Raw genomic sequence first — 22,293 nt, 5'->3', positions numbered from 1 at the left:
TATGCAAAAGCACAAGTAAGTCCTTACATAATTTTCCCCAGAAACTTTGGATTTATTTCCACTTTAAATATATCAAAAGCATAATGGTATCGTCTCCACATGGCAAAGAGATAAAAAAAACAATAAAATCAAATAATACAGAAAGGAAACGAAACAAGCCAAAGGAGAACAGCGCGGTTTAGTTTCAATCCAACAAAATAAAAGAGAAATTTAAACTGCAGAAACTTAATGTTTTATTCTTTCCATTTGTTATTTAATTCTAAGGTAGATACTGCTTGCTGTGTTCTATGAATATTAAGGGTATTTTCATGGATTAGTTGAAGATACAGATTGTGCTTTTTTGAAGAGGAAAAAAAAAAAACATTTCAAGTTCATTATTCAGCAACAAAACAAAAACAAAACCATCCACCACACCACTAACTAAATAGAACTCTCCTCTGTTTGCAACCAGTTGAGAAAGCAGTTTCCTGGCATCCCCCATGGCACTGCTAGTGACTAAACCACTTCTCAGTAAAACGGCCATCACCAGCCGCACGGATCAAACGGCCTCAGCCACAGGACACCCATCAGTGCCCTGCGATCAGCCAGCGTCCCCAGCCAGAGGAGCAGGGGAGGCACAGCAGACCCGGCCAAGGCGCCGAGCCAGCACTGCTTCCCTGGCAGCCCAGCAAGGAGCTGACACAGCCGGCAACATGAGGAGAACCTCAGCCAGCAACACAGCGCTTGGTTTGGAATCTATTTATGCGCGCTACCCTCATCAAGCTTTGAATGGGACCTGAACACATTTCACAGGAGCAATAGGAAGACGTAGAGAGCAAGAAGAGTGGCTTGGACGCCAGAAGCCTCAGCACAGACACTTCTGGCAGAACCGCACCCAGCACAGCACACGTGGCCGCAAGTGCTCCTGACCACAGGAACGCACGCACTGTTTCCCCCATTGGCATTCTCAGCTGCTGTTCTGCTGCTTCAATTCCCACCCAGTGCTGAGCACAGCACAGAGCTGTCTGCTACCTCCCGAGGCGCTGGGCCTGGGGCAGATACCTGCTGCACATCCGCATCCCACAGCCCGGAGTGCTGCTCAGCACTGCTCCCTGCTCTGCCTGTCCTCAGGTAGGCTCCGTGAGCTTGGCAGCTCTATCACAGTGACCCTGCTTGCAAATAACAGCATCGATCTCAATATTCCCTTTTCATTATGTGCAAAAGCACAGACCCCGCAGACATAGCAGGGAAGCATTCTTCACGCCAGGCATGATGCAAGTAGAGCTCCAAATGAGTTTACTGTGAAGGCAATGCTCGCACAGAAACATCAAAGAAAATGGTGCACAGCACAGAAAATACAGCCAGGGAAGCACATCCCTGGGTCAGAGCCCCATAAATTGGTTTCACGCAACAACAAAAGATTAATGGGAATCTATAAATCACAGAGAACAAACACGACCCTGGCCTTGGCGAAAGCCTTGCTGCATTCATTTAAGATGGCAATCAGTTGCAAATTATGCTGCCCGTACCACCAACCCTTACTCCCAAGTTGAAGAAACGTTTTTCTCCTCTTTCTCTGAAGAGGGAAAGAATCAGAAGGGGACCTCTCGGCCCTGCCTGGGCTGCAAACGCCTTCTGATAGCTCCAACCAGTACCCCAACGAGGGAGCGCAGCCATCCCCACCTCCAGTCCTAGAGGTGAAGGATGGCCGCTTCCCACCGCTGCCAAGAAAGCCCTTCTTTCCCCGTGCCGCTTTGAAAGCCGCAGCTGACAATGCCGGTGAGCGGCACGCATCCAACGCGAGCAGCGCGGACGTTCCGCTCCCCGCGGCGGCGGCGGAGCCGAGCAGCACATCACGAGCAGCACATCACTTTCAGCACCACCATTACAGGAAGTACACGGAGCCGTCCCCAGCGCACGGCGGGCCGCTCGCCGCCACCGCCCTCCATTTTCCAGCCCCGGCAACCTGCCGCGGGGGAGAAGGGTCGCGGAGCACCGCCGGACCGCCGCTCGGGCTGCTCGCCGGAACGCCGCGCGGCAACGGCGGCGCTTCCAACGGGGCCGGGGGGAAATGGAGGTCGCGAGGCTGCGCCCGGCTCGCGGGTCGCGGAGGAAGGAGAGATGGGTATCACCACGTACCGGGGAGAGGGGAGCGGGGGAAGGGCGGGGAGAACGCCTCGAGAAAACGCAGACGGCGCCCGGCGAGGGCTGCGTTGCCCCGCGCAGAGCCGCAGCGGACGCGCCCCGGGGCCCGGCAGAGGGACGGCGGCGTGTGCGGCCACGGAGCGCGCGGCGTCGGAGGGAACGTGGGCAGACAAGAGCCCGGCGGCGGAATTACAGATAACAGAAATAAAACGGAAAATGAAATGAAACGGTAATAAAGAAAGAACGGGTCGCCGGGAAACCGGGGAGCAGGCGCGGGGCTGCCCACGCGGTCCCTCCGCCGCCCCCGCTCGGGACTCCGCCGCCCGCCTCGCCGCGCCCAGGGGCGACGGGGACCCCTCGGGCCGAACCGAGCCGAGCGCGGACACGCACCTTCCCGGGGCTCCGGCTGGCTCCCGCGGCGCTCACTCCCGCCGCACTGCCATGCGGACGGCTGCGGGCGGCGAGGGGAGGCCGGGCCGGGCGGGCTCGGCTCCTAGCGGCGCCCTGCAGCGCGCTCCCCGCGTGCGACGCGCACCCGCATGGCCCGGCGCACGGACAGCACCGGCTGCCGGCAGCCCGGCCCAGCGCCCCCAGCGCCGCCCGCGGTTCAGCATCGGCCAATGGCTCCCGCCGCGCCGCGCATGTGAGAGAGGGCCCGCCCCGGCCCGGCCCCGCCGCGCTCAGGTGCCGCGAATGCACGGCTGGGAGGGCGGCCCCGGGGAAGCGGGGTTGGGAGCTGTCCCGCGCCGCCTTACCTCATTGCGATGCGCCGGGAGCGACGCTTTCAAACTCTGCGTTTTGGTTATTAAAACGTCATCAAAAATGAATAGATAAATAAATGAAAATACTGTACTTACATCTACAGCTTCTCCGAAGCCAATAACAGTGCCCCGAGCCCCAGTCTCACCCCAGAAACTATTAGAGCCCTTCTTACCTTCTGCGGCTGGGAAGGCTCTGTGCCCTGTGCTGGGCGCTGACAAGGGACCAGAACCGCACCGGTCTGTTGGCTTGCTTGTTTGTTTCAACTAAAACTGGATTTGACCCATCCCTTTCTGAATTATTATTGAACGTGATGAATAATAGAATTTAAAAAATAAATAAAAAATACAGACATTCCAAATTGTATTTCCTTCCCTATGACTTGTAGGAATGGGAGGAGATGGGAAACAACCAGTGCGTGCTGGTTCAGAACAGCTCTGTGGTTCCTTGGGGACTGAGAACCTCTGCCTTTATGTTTCTAGCAGCATTTTTTAATCAGCCTCAGCCCTCCCCATCTCAGTGTCTGTAGGATGTATCTGGGGTCGCAATGGCAGCACTCCTCAGCAGCACTCAGCTCCAGAGATGGAAGGAAACCAGGGCAGCTCGTCCCATTCCCAGCTGCTCAGCACTATTTCCATAGCAGCTTTTTCATCCGGTAGAATTTTAGCACAGTTCAGATTTAGTCTAATGGGTTGTCATTTATTTTAAGCTTTGATTTTCAATACCTTCATTTGAGCTTTCAGTTATTTTCTTCTCTGAGATCAGCAGCTCTTGTGTTATTTTTGGGCAGCTTTTCAGACCTCTCCGTTTCCTCAGCAAAGCGAATGCATCTCCCTGCTTATACATCCACTGTTGCCCTGACCCAATGCACAGCCCACCCCATGTCTGCAGTAGTGGGATCCCACTGATGTGGGATTAAGAGGGAGAAAAGCATTCTGATGTGGTAAACATCAAGGCCAGTGAAAACAGATAACTGAGAGCTGCTGGCCAGGAAACCCTGACTTGCAGGCAGCTGGTAGGCAAATTAAAGCAGAAGAAAAAATGCCAAAGTTGGTCCAAACCAGCTGAATCTGCTGTCCCTTGGTCATCACAGACACCTTGCTGAGCACAGACACATTTCTGACAGGGTCTTATCCCCCCATCATGATAGGTATGCAAAAGTAACTCCCATTTTCTTCAATTCAAACCTCTCCACATTCCTCCTATCCTGCTGTGTCTTCTCCCTTGTCTCAGGTTTGAGTCCCGGTGCTCTGGGGCACTGCTCCAAGTCACTGCTGGTGGCCCTTCTGAGTCACAATGAAGTGGGATCTGGGAAAGGGGAAGGGGAGAGCCCCAGCTGGAGCCATCGATGCTATTGCTGCTCTGTGTTCCTACAGGGCTGCTTCAGCACCACTTAGCCAGCTCCATGTCATTAAAGATGCTAGAAAAGCACAGCCAATGGAGGAAAAATGGCAGAATTCCTCTTGCACAGGTTTGGAGTTGGCCCTCCACAAATGAAAAATCCTTCTTGTTTTGATCTGAGCATATGTCTGAATCTGGATGCAGGAGCACTGTTTTGGATGGCTTGCTGCATGCAAGCTGCCCAGCAGCTGCCCATGCTCAGCCTGGGGTGGGCATGCACTGGGGATGGCAGCAGAAGGTGCTCACGGGGAAGGGATGTTGCCAGAAGTAGGGAGCCAGTGGCTCCTTGGAAAGCAATGAGGAAATTGACCATGGGAAATTCTTCAGCCTTGGCTTTGAGTGGGATGACGGATTTTTGTCCCAAGATAAATTTAAGATGAAGGGAAATGTTACCACTTCAAAGAGGCAGATGAGGCGCTTATGTGAGAAGCAATGCAGATGGCAACAAAGGAGAGAACCCAGGGAACTGCCTTTCCCCTGTTCAGAGGCACAATAATTTGTCTTCATGGAATGCACGAAGCTTGGAGAGGAAAGCTGCTGCTTAAACAAGGGAAAGGAGGTGAACGGGTCACTTTGACTGGGAACTGGCCACCATTTCCCAATAAAAAGGGTCTGCAAGTGCTGCAGAACAGGACAGTGGTAGGAAGATGGCAGTGCTGCAGGGATCAGGTACCGCTGTGCTCCCCATGCCACCACCCACCTGCCGTTCTTGCCACCCCTATGCCCCAGGCTTCCCACGGCGGCTGCGGTGAGTCTGACTTTCCAGACAGAATTAGGCAATATGCTGGCAGCTCTTTTACCACCCCTGCAGCCCAATGAGCTTGGCAGGAGACGGCGCTGTCTGTGCCTGCAGCTGGCTGCTGCCAGGAGAGGCAGCCCCAAAGCAGTGGGTGCCTGCAGCACCGTGTGCCCTGCACAGGGCTTCAGAAAGCTCTGACTTCTCTTTCAGCTGCAGTTTTACCGACAATCCCAGGGGTGCCCAAGAGAAACAAAGAAGCATCATTTTTCACAGTAAAAGCTTTGTCCCTACCACACTAGGTTAATTCATAGTTTATTTACCCTACTTCCTGCAGTCCAGTTTCCTTTGCTGGTATATAACTCCACCTCATAGACTTACTCAGGCCTGCATTATCACTGTCCAAAGACACTTTTCTATTCTGTTCATCTTCAAACACCCAGCGCAGTCAGAGGGTGAGGATATGGCTGCCTGTGGATGCCTTGCAAGGCATGAATTGTGCTTGGTGTGTGATTCACTCCTGGCTTCAGAACTTCCTGGTTGGAAAAGGATGCTCTCCTTGCGTGCTCTTTGTGCTGAGATGAGGAGGTGTTTCCACTCTGCAATGTGAGAATGGTTACTGTAGATAAAACACAGTTCCTTCCCCTTCTTATTACATCCAGAATACCACAGCGTGCTCAGCTACTCTTCCATGTTGTTTGAGATAGTAGGAAGTCACTTGCTCAGTGTGCAGCACAGCCTTCTGAAATGGAATGAAGACAGGCCTCACTCTTAATGAGTACCACCACCTTTGGAACCTACACCATGGAAAAAGAGCAGCAGGTTTGAGCATGTGCATGATAAGCACTGCATGTTGTCATACTGCAGCCACAAGATTTTCTTGTGAAGGCAGGAACAGTGCAACAATTTACACTCGCTGCTCCAAATTTAGCTGAAAATCTAGTTTGTGTGAGTTTTCACTTTTCATCCAGAGGATATATTACCTGGTGGTCAGTTTCCTTCATTATGGTGTGTACCAATAAAGGACCATAAATTCACAAAGCATGGAGAGCCATCTCAGTTGAAAGGAGGCATGGCAGTAGAGCAGGAAGCTCTGCTGCAGGCAAACACCATTAGCTGCCCTTCACCTTCATTACTCACATGAGCAGGGCCTCAACTTGGCAGAAGCAAGAACTGGGCTGCACATCACTTGGCCATCCCACAGCAGGGTCCATGTCCTCAGCCAAGCATAGCCCAGACAGCATGGCATCTAAGTGCTCTCCTCAGCAAACCAGTTGGCAGCTGCCAGGTCCCATCCCTGTGGTGATGAGTGATTTCAGCTCTACAGAGCGAGGGCTGGAAGAGGTCAGCCCATGTCCAGCAGGACTGGATTAGGCTGTTTAATCTACTTACCTCTTCCCATTTTCTTTAAGTTAGCACTTATCTCCTTCTATGACCTTTACTATTCCTGCTCACGCTCATTTCCACAAATACTAACACTAACCATGAAGGCTGAATACGAAATTAACATTAAAACATATGATAGCATGAATTAGCAGTGAGCCCAAAGGAAGTTTTAGCTGGCACAATTTGCCCAGCCCTATTCACTGCTATTCCCCTGCCTCACCCACACACTTCAGTCTGTTATTTCTTTCTTCAAATCATGACGGAAAACCTTTCTTCCCTCTTCAGACTGCAATCGGCTTTCTCTGTAAAATGGCTGAGGCACTGCGTATAAATGACATGATGCAAAACCTAAAGTGCCCTGCCTGGATCTAGGAAAATGCTGGTATTTAGAGAAAGGACAAGCCAGTTGTCTCCTGAGTGCTTTGCTATACCTTTCTAGCACTTTACTTTCCCAGCCCCACAGTTACAATAGTCAGAGCCCGTTGATTTTGTTATTTCTTTAGAAGTTTTCCTAAAATAGCCTAGCCACGGGGCATAACGAGGTGTGCAGCTGGGCAGGGCTTTCTGAACAGCGGGAGGAGAGAACATATGTGAGGGCCCAAAGTGCTGAGAGCCTGCAAATCACTGATCGTGGTTAATCGGATGGCTGGAGATTAAAGATTCACCCTGCTGGACCATTAGGAAATTAAAATAAAGAAAAGATTTGAGAAAGACCAAGCAGAAACAACAGGGAAAAAAATGTGTGTGTGTGGGGGGGGGGGGGGAAGAAGGGAATAGTGTATAACTTATTTCTTACATGCTACATCTTTTCTGCCTTTCTATTTTTCCATGGAGCAAAGAAATCTCCAGCCATTCTGTAGACAGAAACTGTATTTAAAAACAGGGGTGCTTAAACAGGGACCTGTAGGGATGTGGGCTCCTTTCCCACCTCACTAACTGAGTCAGGGCTCTGTGTGTGTGCCTGGGGTCATGCGAAAGCCAGGCTTGCTGACCCAGCTCTGAGAGATGCTGATTATGCCCAAAACAGCGAGGTTAATCTTTTCACTTTCACTGCAGCATCCTCTGCTAGTTATGTGTACATGTTACAGGTCAAACAAAATCGACCGATCAATTCTAGAGACTCTATCCATAGTAAAATATAGTAACAACAGATATTACAGCCCCAAAGTCTTCCCAACACTTCTTCAAGTACAACGGAACCAAAGTATCTGAAGTCCCTAAAGATCCTCCAAGTAGATCTGCACAGCCCGTTCAGCATCACGCTGCTCACACACAACTCTCACACCCCTGCTGCTCCCACCCGCAGCCACGTGCCAGCCAGCACGCTCCTCTACAACCTGCTCCATCTCCTGCTTCCAAGATGTGTATCTGAGAGCACTGCACATGTGCCACAATGGGAAGGCAGCATCTGAAATCATCTCTGTGTTTTCCTTCACAACACGATTGGAAAAAGCTCTCACCATAATGATACGTGTTACATGGCTGTGGGTTCACTGCCCACAAGCGCTGTGCAGCCAGGACAGTAACATGCATACCTGCCCAGCCCCAACTGCCTTCTGTTTTGTGTTATCAATGGGCAGAAGGAGGATCTGGCTGTGCCTCAGCTCAGAACAAGGCTTTGCTTTGCCACAGCAATTGTGCCTGCTGACACCAGGCCCTACAGCGAGCGAGTGGTTCTCCTTTGGATTGCCCAGAGACTGCGGAGTGAATCATGAGTGCTTGTGTGCAGCCCAGGGCCATGTGAGGAGCCATGGGAAGACCACAGCGTTCGTTTTCCGGCTCAGCTCTCTGTGGCCAGCGAGTCACAGTCACAGCGTGGCCTTGTGTGGCCGTGGGGGCCGCTTGGCACTGCCACCGCCCCACACGCGGCCACAGCCGCCATTGTCTTCCAGCACGGGTGCATTACACAGCTACAAGGCATGTTTGCTGTATGGCTTTGATTTTGGTGTGAATTCACGGCTTTGGCTTTCCAAAATGTCACTGAAATTTTCAGAAATGAATTCGAACAGTGCTCAACGCAGGCCGTTTTCCTTGGGGGAGGAAACAAAAACCCCAGGCTTGTAACATTTCTATGCACAGCAGCCACTCCCAAGCCGCCGGGATCCCCTCCCCTGCTCACAGCTCCGCAGTCCCAACCCAGCGCTCACATCCCAGCCGCACCGCGCCCGGATCCACCCGACCGCCCCCGCCCGGCGCGGCAGCGCCCCCTGCCGGAGCCCCGCGGCGAAGCCGGGCCGCCTCTCCTCGGTCCGAGCGCCCCCTGCAGCCCCAGCGCCCGGCTGCGAGGCGGCCTGCGGCCCGAGTACGGCGCTGCGCGACTGCGGAAGGCAGCGAGGAGAGAGGGCGGGTGGCCCCGCTGCCTAACTTTGAACCTTAACGTAGCAGGCTCGCATCGGAGAACTCAGCGAAACGCTGGCGGTTTTCCTGCCCTGCCCTATTTTGCTCGTCCTCTCGCAATAAGCTCTCAGAAGTTACCGTGCCCTGGACTCCCTGCGCCCACCGCTCTCGAGCCCATGTTGGGAGCTCGGTTTTGCCATGCACGGCAGCAGTCCCAGCTGCACGCGTACCATTGACACAGCCTGGAGAAGCTTTTGTGTGTTCTGCAGGCAGCAGCAATAAGACAACACTTCTCTGTAGCAGCATCCCTGGCCCCCAAGATGATCAATTACTGGGTCTTCTTAAGCCTGCTTGCAGTGCTCTTTTAGATGCTTAATGCACAGTGTGTTGCCCTGTTACCCATAGACTTGGGCTCCAAATTTCCAGCTCTGTATCCTCACCATCTCTTAGGACAACATCCTGAACGCATTTGAAATTAGCTTTATCACCTTCTTTTTCCCTAATTCCAGTAGCTGAGAATATTTGTCTGGTTTCCAAACACCATTTGGTGATGATACTTGGTCTGGGGGAAGCTGACAGCTCCATAGTCTTCCCTTCTTCCAAATCTCTGGAAATAAATCCCATCTCTTTCTGATCTTTGTTGTTCTCAGCTCTCATTTTTTCCATAGCTTTTCTTACCTGTGCTTTCAGCAGTTTCTTCTTCTGAGCTGATCCTTAATTTCCCCTTGCATGTCCTTACTAATGCCTGCAGCTTCATCCTTGTGCTGTCAACAAGCATGTCTGTCTTCCCTCTTTAAAACCATACAGACCTTTCCTGTATGTGCTCATCTGCAAAAGAAATGAAAGCTGGTGCAGCAGCAGTGGAGAGATAGGTATGGCAATTCAAAATAGCACAACCCTACTCGTAATATTGCTGTTAAGGGAGCTGTGCTTGTACCCAGATACATTGTCCTGATCTGCATTTGCTTCTGCTCCTGATACCTTTGCTTGGAAAACAGATCAATAAACCTGAACGTACATAAGCTAACAGCATCTTCCCAAATCTACACTAGTCCACTATAAACAGTTTGGTTTTCCAATGGATACCAACTGAGTAGGTAACATTCAGTAGGTTTCCTGTGTTGACAGTGGTCCATAACAATATTTCCCAGTTAAGGCCTTCACATATGGTGGGTCTCAGAGCAACATTTGTAATGGGAAGAGCTGGCTCCACCATGAAGTGTCTCCCACTTAGAGCTTGTTTACAGAAAAAGAAATGCATCCACCAGAGTGTAAGACAGTCCCACAGCCTTGTCCCTAGCCCCAGAGAACTCACATTTTTCAATTCTTTTGTAAATGGGTTTCATTTCATGCGTAGATAGGATCTCTTTGGTACAAAGGAATCTGACAGCCTAACAAGCAGCAGAAGCACTGAGCAGTCACCACTTGTGTCTGAATGAGGATGTTTCTGGTGAGAGAAAAGCCAGAATACATGGAGGGAAGAGCTCCTTCCATGGTCTGAAAAAGGGAAGATGTGACAAACAGTATTTTGGGTTTAAATTAAGCTCCACATCCGAACATCCCTCTCAGAAATCTGTGTGACACGTTGGAGTCAGGAGTAGAAAACAAAGCAATCAGGAGATCTACTGCAACCAATGCCCTACCCTACCTGAGCCCCCAAACCATTCAGTGCTGCAGGTGGGAGCTTTGCCAAGAAAGGCTGATTCCAGCCAGGACTGGAGCGTGCACCGGGAAGCAGAGGGGTCCTTAGAAACGTAGGTCTTATCGCTGCAGTTTTCCCATGACATTTTCCATCACAAATTCAATACTTCCATGTGCGCTGGCCAGCTCTGCGGCAACATCAGCCATCAGGCAAATGCTTCCTCCTATTGTCTTTGCATCTCCCAAAGGAACTTTGGCTTGGGTGTCTTTGCCAAGAAATAAGAAGTAGCAAAAGCAGTTGACAGATTGAGATCAGTGATGACGGTAGAAATGAGCTGTCCGTGATGCTGGTTGATGTTTATTCTTCTGAACAACGTGCAGCATCTTTGCCCAGGCCTGTGCGAACAGGAAGGAAGAGGTGATTTCTGCTGTGCCTGGTTGAGATTGTAATGGTCTGGGATGAAGTCTCAGCTTGATAAACTGGTTTGGACTAAAGCTGAAGATCCCTTTCATTCACCCATGTCTCACTTTTTGAATCTGTTCTTCCTATATGGAGTTCCTGGATATAGAGTGAGCAGAGCAACACCTCAGAAAGATGAGGAGGCACCACTGATGGCTCTTTGCTATCTCATGGTTCTTTCCCAAGTCCTCTCACTGAAATCTTACAGATATTTTCTTCCTGCTTGAATTCATGCTTGCACAGACTTAAAAAATAATAATAATGGTGCTGTGGGGCCCTAAAAGCCTCAAATACCCACTGATGGAGAGCACTGGGCTCTCCGCCTGGATGGGCAGATTGGTGTCTTGATACTTGCAGATCAAAGCTTAAGAACTCACCTTCTGTCTTTAGAATTTTTAGGGTAAGTTGCAGCATATCACCATGCCTCTGATAAACTGTTGCCTCACAGTGTCGCAAAGGACACAGGTCAGCAGCCAGAATGGAGCAGGTGGGACACAGGGCCTGGGAGACCTCTCTGCTGCTAGAAGAGCAGCTGGAGGTGAAGCAGGTTACTGTGGGGTCAATGGCCATGGTTTGCTCCCTCCGTGGAGGTGAAGCAGACCTTGACCCATGGCAGCAGTGTTCATAAACCTCACTTGCAGAAGGTCTGCTTTAAGAAACCCAGTCTAGCAACAGAAATAACACTGCAAAACCCCACTCTGTGAAAGGATGGTTCCTTTAATGTCAAAAAGGCAGGAAGACACTCAGTGAGTAGCTGTATGCAAAAGAATCACAGAAAACTGCATGAGTAAAGATAATCACATGGCAAGCACTGAAGGGAAATTCGGCCTCTCTTTCTTCCCATCATTGTGTTTGGAATATGTTTCCAATTGCATTAGTCACAAAGCGATCAAAGAAACACATACACAGTGGCGAACAGAAGATGCTCTATCAGACCACATTATAGGGAGCTATACACTGTTTGAATGCTTCATTGCATCAGAAAAAAAAATAGCATCCACATGGATTTAGGGCACAATGCAGCCGATTTCTCTGTTAACCATATGCTTTAACAGAAAAGGGAGAACAATTCTTCAAAACAAATGAAGAATGCCTTAGGAAGATGCATGCTGACATGCTCTTTGCCCCCTACATCCCTGCCCAGGATCCCACCTCCCTCACAGGATGCAAGGAAGGAGTGGGAAAACAACTGCTCTTTGTCTGGGTCACAGCTGCTCACAAATTATCCGATCAGTCTTTGCACAACCCCCCACGCAGCACAGGCAGGCAAGGCCTTATGGGGACATTACCACTGTGCCATCGCTCTCCTGCATCCGTCACTGCTGCTCAGAGGATTCATGATGATGGTCTGGAAAAAGCAACATTTTCCCGTTTCCATTGCTGATAACAGGCAGCCAGAGGAGAAAATGTTCTGCACTGTTAAGTTGGTGCTACATCAGGGCTGAGCTGCAGAGTGACACTGAGTTTTTAACCTCTGTTTTCTTTCTGTTTTTACTTTTCAGGTTGGGAAAGCATTGCACATCTAAACATTCAAAAAGACTAGCAGGGACATAAGGGAAGAGGAGAGGAGCAGGGAAAGAACTGCATATCATTAATGGAGTTATCATAAAAAATTTCCTAATATTGAGCATAAAGGAGGTGACAAGGACTTGTTATGCAAGTCCTTCCCTCACCGGGGATCCTCACTGGGTCTGTCCCATTCAGAACCCTGTCCTTACTCACCAGTGGGTTCTGGACATCCACTGAAGCAAAGGAAAGATGTTGTGCAATGCCTTTGCCCTCCAGTGCTGATGATTACTGCTTGTGCTGGGCAGCTGAATCCACAGCTGGAGTGAACTCTTCTTTGCTTTATCATTGTCCTTCCTGCTTTTTCCTTTCAGGGAGAGGAAGGAGAACTCTGTGCCACAACCAGCTGGCACCACTCATCTCCGCGTGCTGCACTGCTGCAGTAGCTGTGGCTACAACCTGAACACTGCTGGCAGCTGCAGTTCTACAGAAACACCAGCCATCTTCCCACTTCCTGGGCCACCAAGGCCCAAACTGAACCAAAAAGGGAAACAACAGGAAAGGGCCATAGGAAAAAAGAGAAGGAGCTGCCATCAGAATTTGCTTAAGCAGCCAGTGGTGCCTGGTACTACCTGAGGCAACCCAAGATTTCTTAGGCAGCATGGAGCTGCCAGACCCAGCAAAGTGCCTAAGGAGACTCATCAATGCAGGAGCAGCTGCTGGAAGGTAGATGTGGCACCTAAGGAGGTCTAAAATAGCACTGGACACCAGTATCTTCCTCTACAGATAGGGAGAACTGGAGAGGGTTAATTCAGAGAGGCGGAAGGAAGAGAAGAAAAACATCTGAGCAAACAGACTATTTCTCTCCTAGTGAACTTCTGTATATTCTGTTTCCCCTCTTTTGGATCTCCACATACTGATGCTTTGCAGAGTGACAGACGAAAAGGGGGTGCAACTTGGTGCTATCAGAGGCAGGATTCTGTGGCTGAACAGAGCAACATTACCACCTCAGGTGCTACATGAGTGACCTGAGAGACAGAACACCCCCGTTTAATGCGAGCGTTAGACGATGAGGTGATGGCTACCTGCAGCCTTTTGCTAGCAGGTTTTACTAACAGCACTCTGCTCTGCTGCCAGGTCTCCCCATGCTCATCACTCTGTGTCTGTACCCCACTTCAGTTATGTCTGTCAGTCTCGGGATGGCAGAAGTGGATCTCTCAGTCCTTTTGAACAACCTCCCTGGGGTCACGCATGGCTTCAGCTTCAGTACTTTCAGGCACTTTCTGTAAAGGGAGCAGCACGAGCAGCCTCCAGTGGACACATTTAACCAGGACACGCATAACCAACCCTCCACTGCTACCCAGCACTGCATTCTCCTGCCCTGGGGAAACTAACTGCAGCTCCCCCCAGTTCTCAGAGCTGAGTGGCCCTTGGGCAGGACAAAGGGCAGCTGCAGGCTAACACACAGAAAGGCCACGGGCAGCACAGCACATGGAAGCCCTTAGCCCCGAGCAGTGCACCCTGCTCACTGAAGATGAATGAAACCTGCCCTCGAGGTACTGCTTTAAACAAGCATGGCCTCTGTATCTGATGCATGTTGAATCCAGATGACATTACCTTGGTTTGACTTGCTCTTTGCATCCAAGAATAAAAGCCAAATACATAGAAATCTCTCTAGTCAATACACATATCCACATGAGAGTTTGCAGCAGTTATAATGTAGAGAGCTGAAGGATTCTGCACCATGAGCCTCTCCTGTAGGCCTTTTGGTTATTTGGATATCACTGTTATTTGGATCATCCCAAAGACTTCCTGGGCATCACAAACATACATACTGAGCAGGAGCAGGAAAGTGTTTGCTTGGTAGAGCTCCATTCAGTTTTCCACTTGCTGCTAGAAATCCACTTATGTCCCCTGCATTAATGATTTCATCTCACACCACTTTCTTTTCAGCAGTAGTCAATGGAAGTCAGTAAGAGAAGCCCATATGATACCATCACACTTAATAACAGCACAGTTACTGTATAACCCAGTTCCTACCCAGTGAGGCTGCACAGCCTTAGAAGCACAGGAGTCTGCAGAGTCAAGGAATAATTGTGCCTCCTCCATATTTTCAGAGCAGAATAGCTATCTCTGCCTGGCCACATGCTGAGGTTTGTCTCCTGCATGTTGTCCAGCTGACAAATGTTTTGCTGGCTCAACCAGATTTCTTTCTAAGTGCATTGCAAAGCCTCTGTTGTTGTCCAGCCTGATCCCAGAGCTGACTGCCTTCTCAGGCAGTGCCATCCCTCTCCTCCTAGAAGAAGGCTATGGCTGCCGGGTGAAGGACTTCCAGTTGCTCATTATACTCTAATCTGATTTTCTGCTTTATTTGCTGTCTGCTCGCTCTGACTCCAAGTCTTCCTGTAATTCAGTGGTCTGAGAATGCAGGTCACTGATTCTGTCAGAGCTGCTTCCTCCTCCACCTTCCCTGTGCTGCTCGTGGCTCTTCTTCCTTCCTGGGCAGATCCCCGTGCTCCTCAGGCTGTGCCTACAAATGCGGCACCTCCCCACTGTCCCACCATATGGATAAGACTTCACAGTGATAAATATTCCAGCATTTATAAGAGAAGAAAGAACCATGCCTCTTGCAGCACATCTATTGATGACTGCATGGAAAGAGCTGATTCCTCGAGGAACCGGCTGCATACACCTATCCATGCTGAGATTCCCATTAATAATTACTCAGCTGCCATTCATTTTTCTTTTTTAAAGCCTGCAGGATACCGTGGTGTCTTTCTCCCATCTCTCTGGTTTTAATGTGATAGCTCATACAGGCTGTGCTGTGAACAAATGAAATCAGATGTTCAATCTTCGACAGAAACCACTGACAAGCTCTATATTTTATGATTCAGAAATATTTATAATTCAGCATAAGTCTTTCAAAGTGCATACATATGTACATACATTCTCTTTTTCCTTTGATTTAACAGTTTACTTCCATAGCTGCTCATCACCCACCTGAGCCATCATCACTTTTGAAGAACTAGAAACCTGGAGATATTTGCATTTCTTTCATATTTTTTACTTGCTTATTCTTCAAGTTGCATCCAGAAGAGATTATTTCTAACTTATATCTTTTCTGTTTTTAAGTGACTCCTGTACATCTCTCTCCTGCTCCTACTGTATTATCTGAGTCTTCTCAGTGGTGCCCAGAGTCCCTCTGGATAGATTGGTAGCAGTTCACCTGAAAATAATCACTCCACATTGGGCCTCATTCACTGGGATTTACAGCATCTCTTGTACCAAGACCTTGATGCCATGGGGGTTTCCAGCTCCTGCCTTGGGAATTCAGTCCAGAGGAGTCAACCAAGAAAGCTCTCCCTGTGCCCAGCACGCAGCACCAGATCTCAGCACACAGACTCAGCACCGAGCCAGGCAAGTGCTGTATGAAGTGGGACCTGAAAAAAAAAACAAAACACAAGAGATTTCATTTTGTGGCCAAGGACACTCACTTATCTTCAGTGCCCGCAGAGCACTGGACCGTCTGTTTTCTTCCACGAAAAATACAAAAAAGGACAAAAAAGAAAAAAGCCTTAAGAAAAGCTTTTCTCTTGCTTTTACAATCAGCAAGATAAAAAGAACAATCCACAATAGCATCAAGGTGCAGAGCTGCTGCAGGAGCTGCTGAGCCAGGGCTGCTTTACAGCCAAATTGTTTAAAGAGTGGTTGTCCCTTGTGCTGCACTATTTGTATGCTTGTCCTGGGCAGCACATCCATATGCCATCAACCTGCAGGTTCTCCGTTTTGGCCAGACACAAAACTATGTGGGAAAGAGCAGCATCTCTCTGCACCGAAACACTCTCAGGCTGCTGGGTGGGACACAGGAGCTGGAACCATGAGCAGCAGCTGATGAAGCCCAGGGCTCCGAGTGCTGACTGTGATCACTTGGGCTGCACCCAGCCTTCCCCCGGCTCCCTGTGGGATGTCCCCATTCCGAGGGATGCCTGCCAGCACCAGGCCAGAGCTGTGTAGCTGCAGCACACCGAGGAACCTGCCCCAGCACTGAGGTCAGAGATGGATGGCCTTAAAACAACAAATGTCTCCTCAGTGCTAGGGAATATCTATGTCATATGTCCTCCTCCCACCACACTGCTCCCCCCTGCACCCCAAAGAAAAAGAATAAAGAAGGGAAAAAAAAGAAAAAATAAAAGGCAGTGGAAATACTCAGCCATGCAATACACCAGAGGCAGTGCTCCTGCTTTCCTCCCAGCTTTCCCAGTTCCTTTGACCCTCTTTCTGTTTTCAGGGTCACATGTGCTGAAGCAATTTGTAGTTGTGTCCAGGTTTGCGTCGCTGCTAACTCCATTAGCTCATGGATTTCTTTCCCCCTGGAGCTCTGGCAGCTGCTGATGCCTTGCGAGTTAATTTCTCATATATTTCCTTTCAAAACAGAATTGAGTTAGTGAGCATACGTTAACGAGGCACAGTAGGAAGAAAAAAGGCGGATAACTGCTGACACTGACCAGATGCCCTTCAGCTGCTGCAGCACCAATAGGAAGTATGGGTAAATGTCAGGTGAGTGAGAGAAAGCAGGACAGAGGGCCAAAGAGCCTGCCAGGATTTGATCATAGGCCGCTAGCAGGGGGGCTTTGGGAATTTCCTGCCCTCAGGAGATGAACGTTTCTCTGAGCTTTCCAAGTACTGCGCAGATCAAGGAAGACGGAGAGTAACGCTCATCTGCATTACAAAAATGCCGAGAGTGTGGGAACCGCTGGCTGAAGGGAGACCACGAGAAACAGCGGCCCAAGGGAGCACGGCACAGAGACAATGACAAATGATTGTAAAACCCAGCCTACCTGCGCCAGCACGGCCAGCCCCACAGCCCAGCACGGAGCAAGCAGCAGCACTGCCCTCGCAGCTCTGATGCAACAGTCCCTCTTTCTCTGTGCGCCATGCCTGGTACGCAGGAAGGGAAAAATCGCACGTGGTAGAAACAAAGCTCCTCTGCCTGGTTTAAACACTCTGAAATGCTTCATAAGCTTCTGTGAACGTGAATAGTTGCTCGTAATGTCTCCTTCCCTGCATAGAATTTCAGCACGTTTTGGGGCTCACCATTGCAGCTCCCCTGGTGCTGTGTCAGCTTCTGCACTCAGCTGGAAAGGGATTGGCACTTCTGTAAGAACTCCTCCTTTGAATAAATAAACAAATAAATAACACCTGTTGAAGTTACACGAAGTTACCTTGGAAGGGTCGGGGGTTGCTTTCTGATGACAGGAAATGGGCCTTGCAGCTTGGTTAGCAGCATTATTTTGGAGCACTTACTTTTCAAGATCTGAATTGCAGATCCCCACTGATGAGCAGAGCTGCAGCTGAGGGCTTGCTGAAAAACTGGGAAGGCAAAATTTTTAGTGTAAGTGGTTTTCTCACTTCTGTTTGCCAGCTATTTTATTAAGTGTTAGGAAAATAAGCAAATGAAACCTCCCACTGGCTTTATTATAAATAGATCAGGCACTTCAAGCCCTCCAGTTATTTGCAATTTGTTTCAAGAAAAATAAGCTGTTTTTCAATCCTCGTGTCCTTCCTGCAGTGTGCAGGAGGAGGAAGGTGCAGCCCTTCATCCCGCCCCTGTTGCTTGCTTTTAGACCCACCTTCTTCCTTCTGCATGAATCCCATCTGGCAGCTGATGGAGATATTTTCCACCCTGTGCTAACAGGGGGAGCTTGCAAAAGATGTCTCCAGTATCTTTTAGAGGAGAACCTGTCTGCTGGGTTAGCACCTCTCCAGGAGAGGTTACATTTTCTCGGCTAGTCAAGGCTCTTCCTTTGCTTTTAAGAGCAGCATAAGTGCCCCTTTCTTTCCTCAGGCACAGAACTTGGGATGTCAGAGTGTTGGGGCCCTGCAGGTAGGAGGCAGAAGGCACTGGGTATAGAAGGATCCAGAAATAAAGTCCGGCAGAGGAAGTTCAGAAATAGCTGGCCTTTTCCTGTAAGTCTAGGTTATTTATTTCCTTTGTTGTTGTTGTTTTGGGTTTTGGGACTTCTTTTACCCTCAGTGACGGAGCAACCAGGAAAAGGAGGGGCTCTGAGAAACAAGGTGAGGGAATAAAAAATCTTTCAAAGCAAATAGAGGAGAAAAAGAATGGTTTAAGGAGGAATGGTAGCAAGGATAGGAGCTTCCCCTGGACGGCTTTCAGATTTTAGTTGAAAAGAAAGAACTGAAACCAAAAGCAGCAGGAAAACCTCCTTCCTCTTCCCTGCAGGCTTCAGCTCTGCCCTTTGCAGATGCCCATGTAGCTCTGCATTGCAAAGGGTAGGCTACAGCATCTGCATGGCCATGCAGAGCTGTTGGGGTCAGCCAAACAGTATGTGCGTGCCCCCCACAAGGGACACATGTCAGCGTGGTATTGGAAGCAGTAAAGAAGGAGCAGAAATCACCTTTGGGTCAGAGCTGGAGCTGCATTTCACAGAACCATCCAGTCATTAAGGTTGTGAAAGACCTCTGTGATAATCAAGTCCAACCCCTCCCCACCATGAACACTGACCAGGTCCCTCAGTGCTGCATCTCCACAGTTCTTGAACACCTTCAGGGACATTCATTCCACCACCTCCCTAGGCAGCCTATGCTACTGCCTCACTGCTCTTTCTGAAAAGAAACTTTTCTTAATATCCAACCGGTACCTTTCCTACTGTCAGATTAACTGGTGTCTGGTGTAAATGCAGTTACCATCTGGGTCAGATGGGAGTTCATTACACAATGAAAGTATCCCACCCATACCTCCTCCAGGGCTCCACAGTGCCCATAGCCCCCAGTCTGCCCCTCGGTGACACAATTGAAGTCCACACCCTGAGGTCTCACCTCTCCCTTACACAGCCTTAAAAGGAAAAGCAAAATTGAATTCAAATGCTTTGAAGTTCTGCAATATAAACAAACTTCTTCATGTGAACTGCAATGAGGAAAAAATTCACAGAATGCTCCATAAGGCATAATAAATCTGGCACCTATTGCATTTCTCTGTGCATCCATGGCAAATAATACATTAAAGACCTGAAAACAAAGTGCTCAGGGACACCGTGTTATTAAGGAGCTGCGAGTCAGCCTGGCTGTCTTGGAAGGCAACCAAAGCACTTGAGCACATATTGAGATGGAACCAAAACCAGTGCAAAGCTGCAGGGCAGGCAGAGCACAGCAGGAATGGCACTTGGTTTCAGCTCCTAAAACTGAAAGCATTTCTTACACAATCAGAGAGAGTTTGATGCCGGGTGTATTTGGAGGCCCAAAGCAACTGTAAACGCGCAACTGCAGGAGTCAAAAGAGCCTGCTATGCTGCAGACAAAAAGAGTGTGAAAAATGGAAGATAGAGGCAGCTTGGGGCCATTTGTCTGAATTCCTTGCTGGCCTGGTTCTAAGTCATCATTAGCACAGATCCGCAACAGCTGAGCAATCTTTAACAGAATGATGATGTTAAGGCAGTCGCTGTGTGAGGAAGGCACACTCACACATTGGGGCAGATTTTGAAGTATAACTTCTAAACAAGAACTGCACAAAATGGATGGATTCTGATTGGGTTTCCAGTCTCTCTTAAAGGCTGCCTTGGAAAGCTGATTAAATAGGATTAAATGAAGTTAGGACTTGTCTCTGCTCCTGTCAGGGGAAAACATCCACACGGTGGTTACTAATGATTGATCTGGGGGCCATTGTCCACTTTTGTTTGGGCAGCATCTGAACCCATACCAAAATCCTGGCTGCAACTTTTCAGTTGGTTTGTGCATTATGGAAGGTTACACTCAACTGCTGGAATCAAACATCCTTCAGCACCCAGGGAGGGCAGTGTCTGACTGTGGGCACTTTGGGCTGTAAGCACTTAGGATTGAGCATCCCACTGTAGCCAGTGGCAGCCAAGGATCAGAGAGGAAGAGGAGGAGGGAGCAGCGCTCCCACCAACGGGTCTGATCAGGGGACCCAATCCCTGCCAATGCCACTGAGCCTCCTACCACTGGAAACTACTGAATGGCTCAGCCAGCAACTATTCCTCATCCTCCAATCCCTGCTCATGATATCCCCAGCCAGAAACAAGGTCAGGGCTTGCTCCTGGAAGAATGAGCACATCTGAGGCAGTGTGAAGGAGAGCTGTGGTGACTGCCAGTGGGAACACCTGTACTTGACCTCTCCACATTGTTACTGGTCTGTTAAGGCATGTAGCCCTTGCTGGGGTTAGGACACACAGGCAGCCTGACTGGCTGCAGGAGATGCACTACTTTGGTCATCTTCTAGCCTGTTGGGGGAGTCAGGTTTATTTCTTGGGAAAAACTAAAAGAAGTCAGTAAATGTTTTGCAAAATCTGGGACACAAAAACAATCAGGTCTGAAATCTCCAAGTTTTGAGCAGCAACATCTTTCATATTTAGGTGTAACTTCCCTCAGGAGCAATGACCTCGCCTCCTGCCCTTATCAGCAGGAATCAGCCTTCCTAATGGGAGTTACGGCTGCAGAACTGGGGGGGGGGGGGGGGGGGGGGGGGGAAAGAAAAAAGAAAAAGAAAAAAAGAAAAAAAAAAAAAAAAAAAAAGCTTAGGTAAACACAGACCATTTTTCCCTACATGAAAACCTCAGATCTCCTAAAGGCAGACTGGGTGCTGGGGAGGCAGGGCCATGCTGCATCTCAGAACTGGTGCTGCCCGAGCCTAATCCTGCTGCCTCCCCAAGGCATCACAGCTCTTTGTGTTGGCTCCCAGTGAACTAAAAAGTGGAAGAAAAAGTGGTTTGTGCCTACATCCCTGCTGCCGCACTGCCATGGCAACGCTGCTACTTCTGCCACTTCCCCACTCCCTGCGGCATCAACACGAGCCCAGGAGCAGTTCAAGTCCCAACAAAGCCTCTGCACACTGGTGTCCTGTACCTCAGAAACAGTCACTGGCAAGGGCTTGGCTCCCACAGCAGCACATCAGGCCACTCACATGGACACCCTTGGCATGGAGATGCCGTGAGCACAGGGGAAGCTGGCGCTGCCCAACCCAGCCCCAAATCTGAACTGCTGGGTTGCTCTTCCACTGGGTGTATGCATGCTTTGCAGAGTATGGCTCAGAAGATCACACTTCTATCTGAAGGTGTGAAACAGATGCTCAGGTCTTTGGTTTGGTAGAAACTCATCAGCTTGCTAAAACAACGGGGGTAAAATTCCCCAGAGGCTTACTTTGCTTTAAACAGTATTTAAAGACAACAATAAATCCTACCCCACTGAGCTTGGCAGTTCCTTCCTGCTCAGCACCCACAGTGCAGAGCTGCTGCAGCCAAAGGGACAGGGAAGTTGCTTCACTGCAGCATCATCTTCAAGCAGAGGCTGGCACAGGGGCTGCAGAGCTCTCCTGTCACTTCAGCTTCCCAAAGTAACTGTCTGCCAAGGGGATTACTTTGCACTTTGTTTTGGTTTGCAACTTGTTCTGTAGCTGTAAAAATCTCACTAAGCCTTTAGCTTCAGCCAGCAACTGTTCTGAAGGGTAACCCTGGAGTTCTTTGCTCACTGAACAACTCTCCGCTCACAGTAAGGAAGCAGGATGCTATAGCTTTGCCAAAATATTATACTGAATAAATACAACTGTATTCAGTCTCTATGAGCCAGCCCAACAGTGCCACATGACCCCAACTGGCAAGAGGCAAGGGTTACATTTTAGTTCAATTTTAATTCAACACAACATCAACGCTCATTTACCACACTCCATAAAATTCATGTGAAAAAAATACCTCTGGCAGATGAGTAGCCCTCTTACTCCAGAAATGCAAAAGCACAACACATCAAGTCGGTGCACGTTCTGCAGGATCAAGCAAGGCTGGCAGCAACACGTGTGTTAGCGAGATTCCTGGCTGCAGTCTCCATGTGCTCTGTGGCTCTCATTGCATCTGGCTCTCCTAGGGAATTCCCTTGCTACCTCCATGCTGTGCTGGGGGACCTGCCAGTCATCGGAAGTA

General features: G+C 49.5%; 1 protein-coding gene across 1 annotated transcript in view; it reads right to left on the bottom strand.

Moving 5' to 3' along the window:
* The window catches only part of LRRC8D (leucine rich repeat containing 8 VRAC subunit D), a 47,152-nt gene extending 44,399 nt beyond the window's left edge, over positions 1–2,753 (bottom strand). The window contains exon 1 of the mRNA XM_072343466.1: positions 2,515–2,753. The gene's annotated coding sequence lies outside the window, so the exon portion shown is untranslated. The remainder of the gene's footprint in view (positions 1–2,514) is intronic.
* Positions 2,754–22,293: the final 19,540 nt, after the last annotated feature.

The sequence above is a fragment of the Excalfactoria chinensis genome, chromosome 8 (assembly GCF_039878825.1).
Source record: "Excalfactoria chinensis isolate bCotChi1 chromosome 8, bCotChi1.hap2, whole genome shotgun sequence".
NCBI lineage: Eukaryota > Metazoa > Chordata > Aves > Galliformes > Phasianidae > Excalfactoria > Excalfactoria chinensis.
This window is presented reverse-complemented; position numbering and strand designations above follow the sequence as displayed.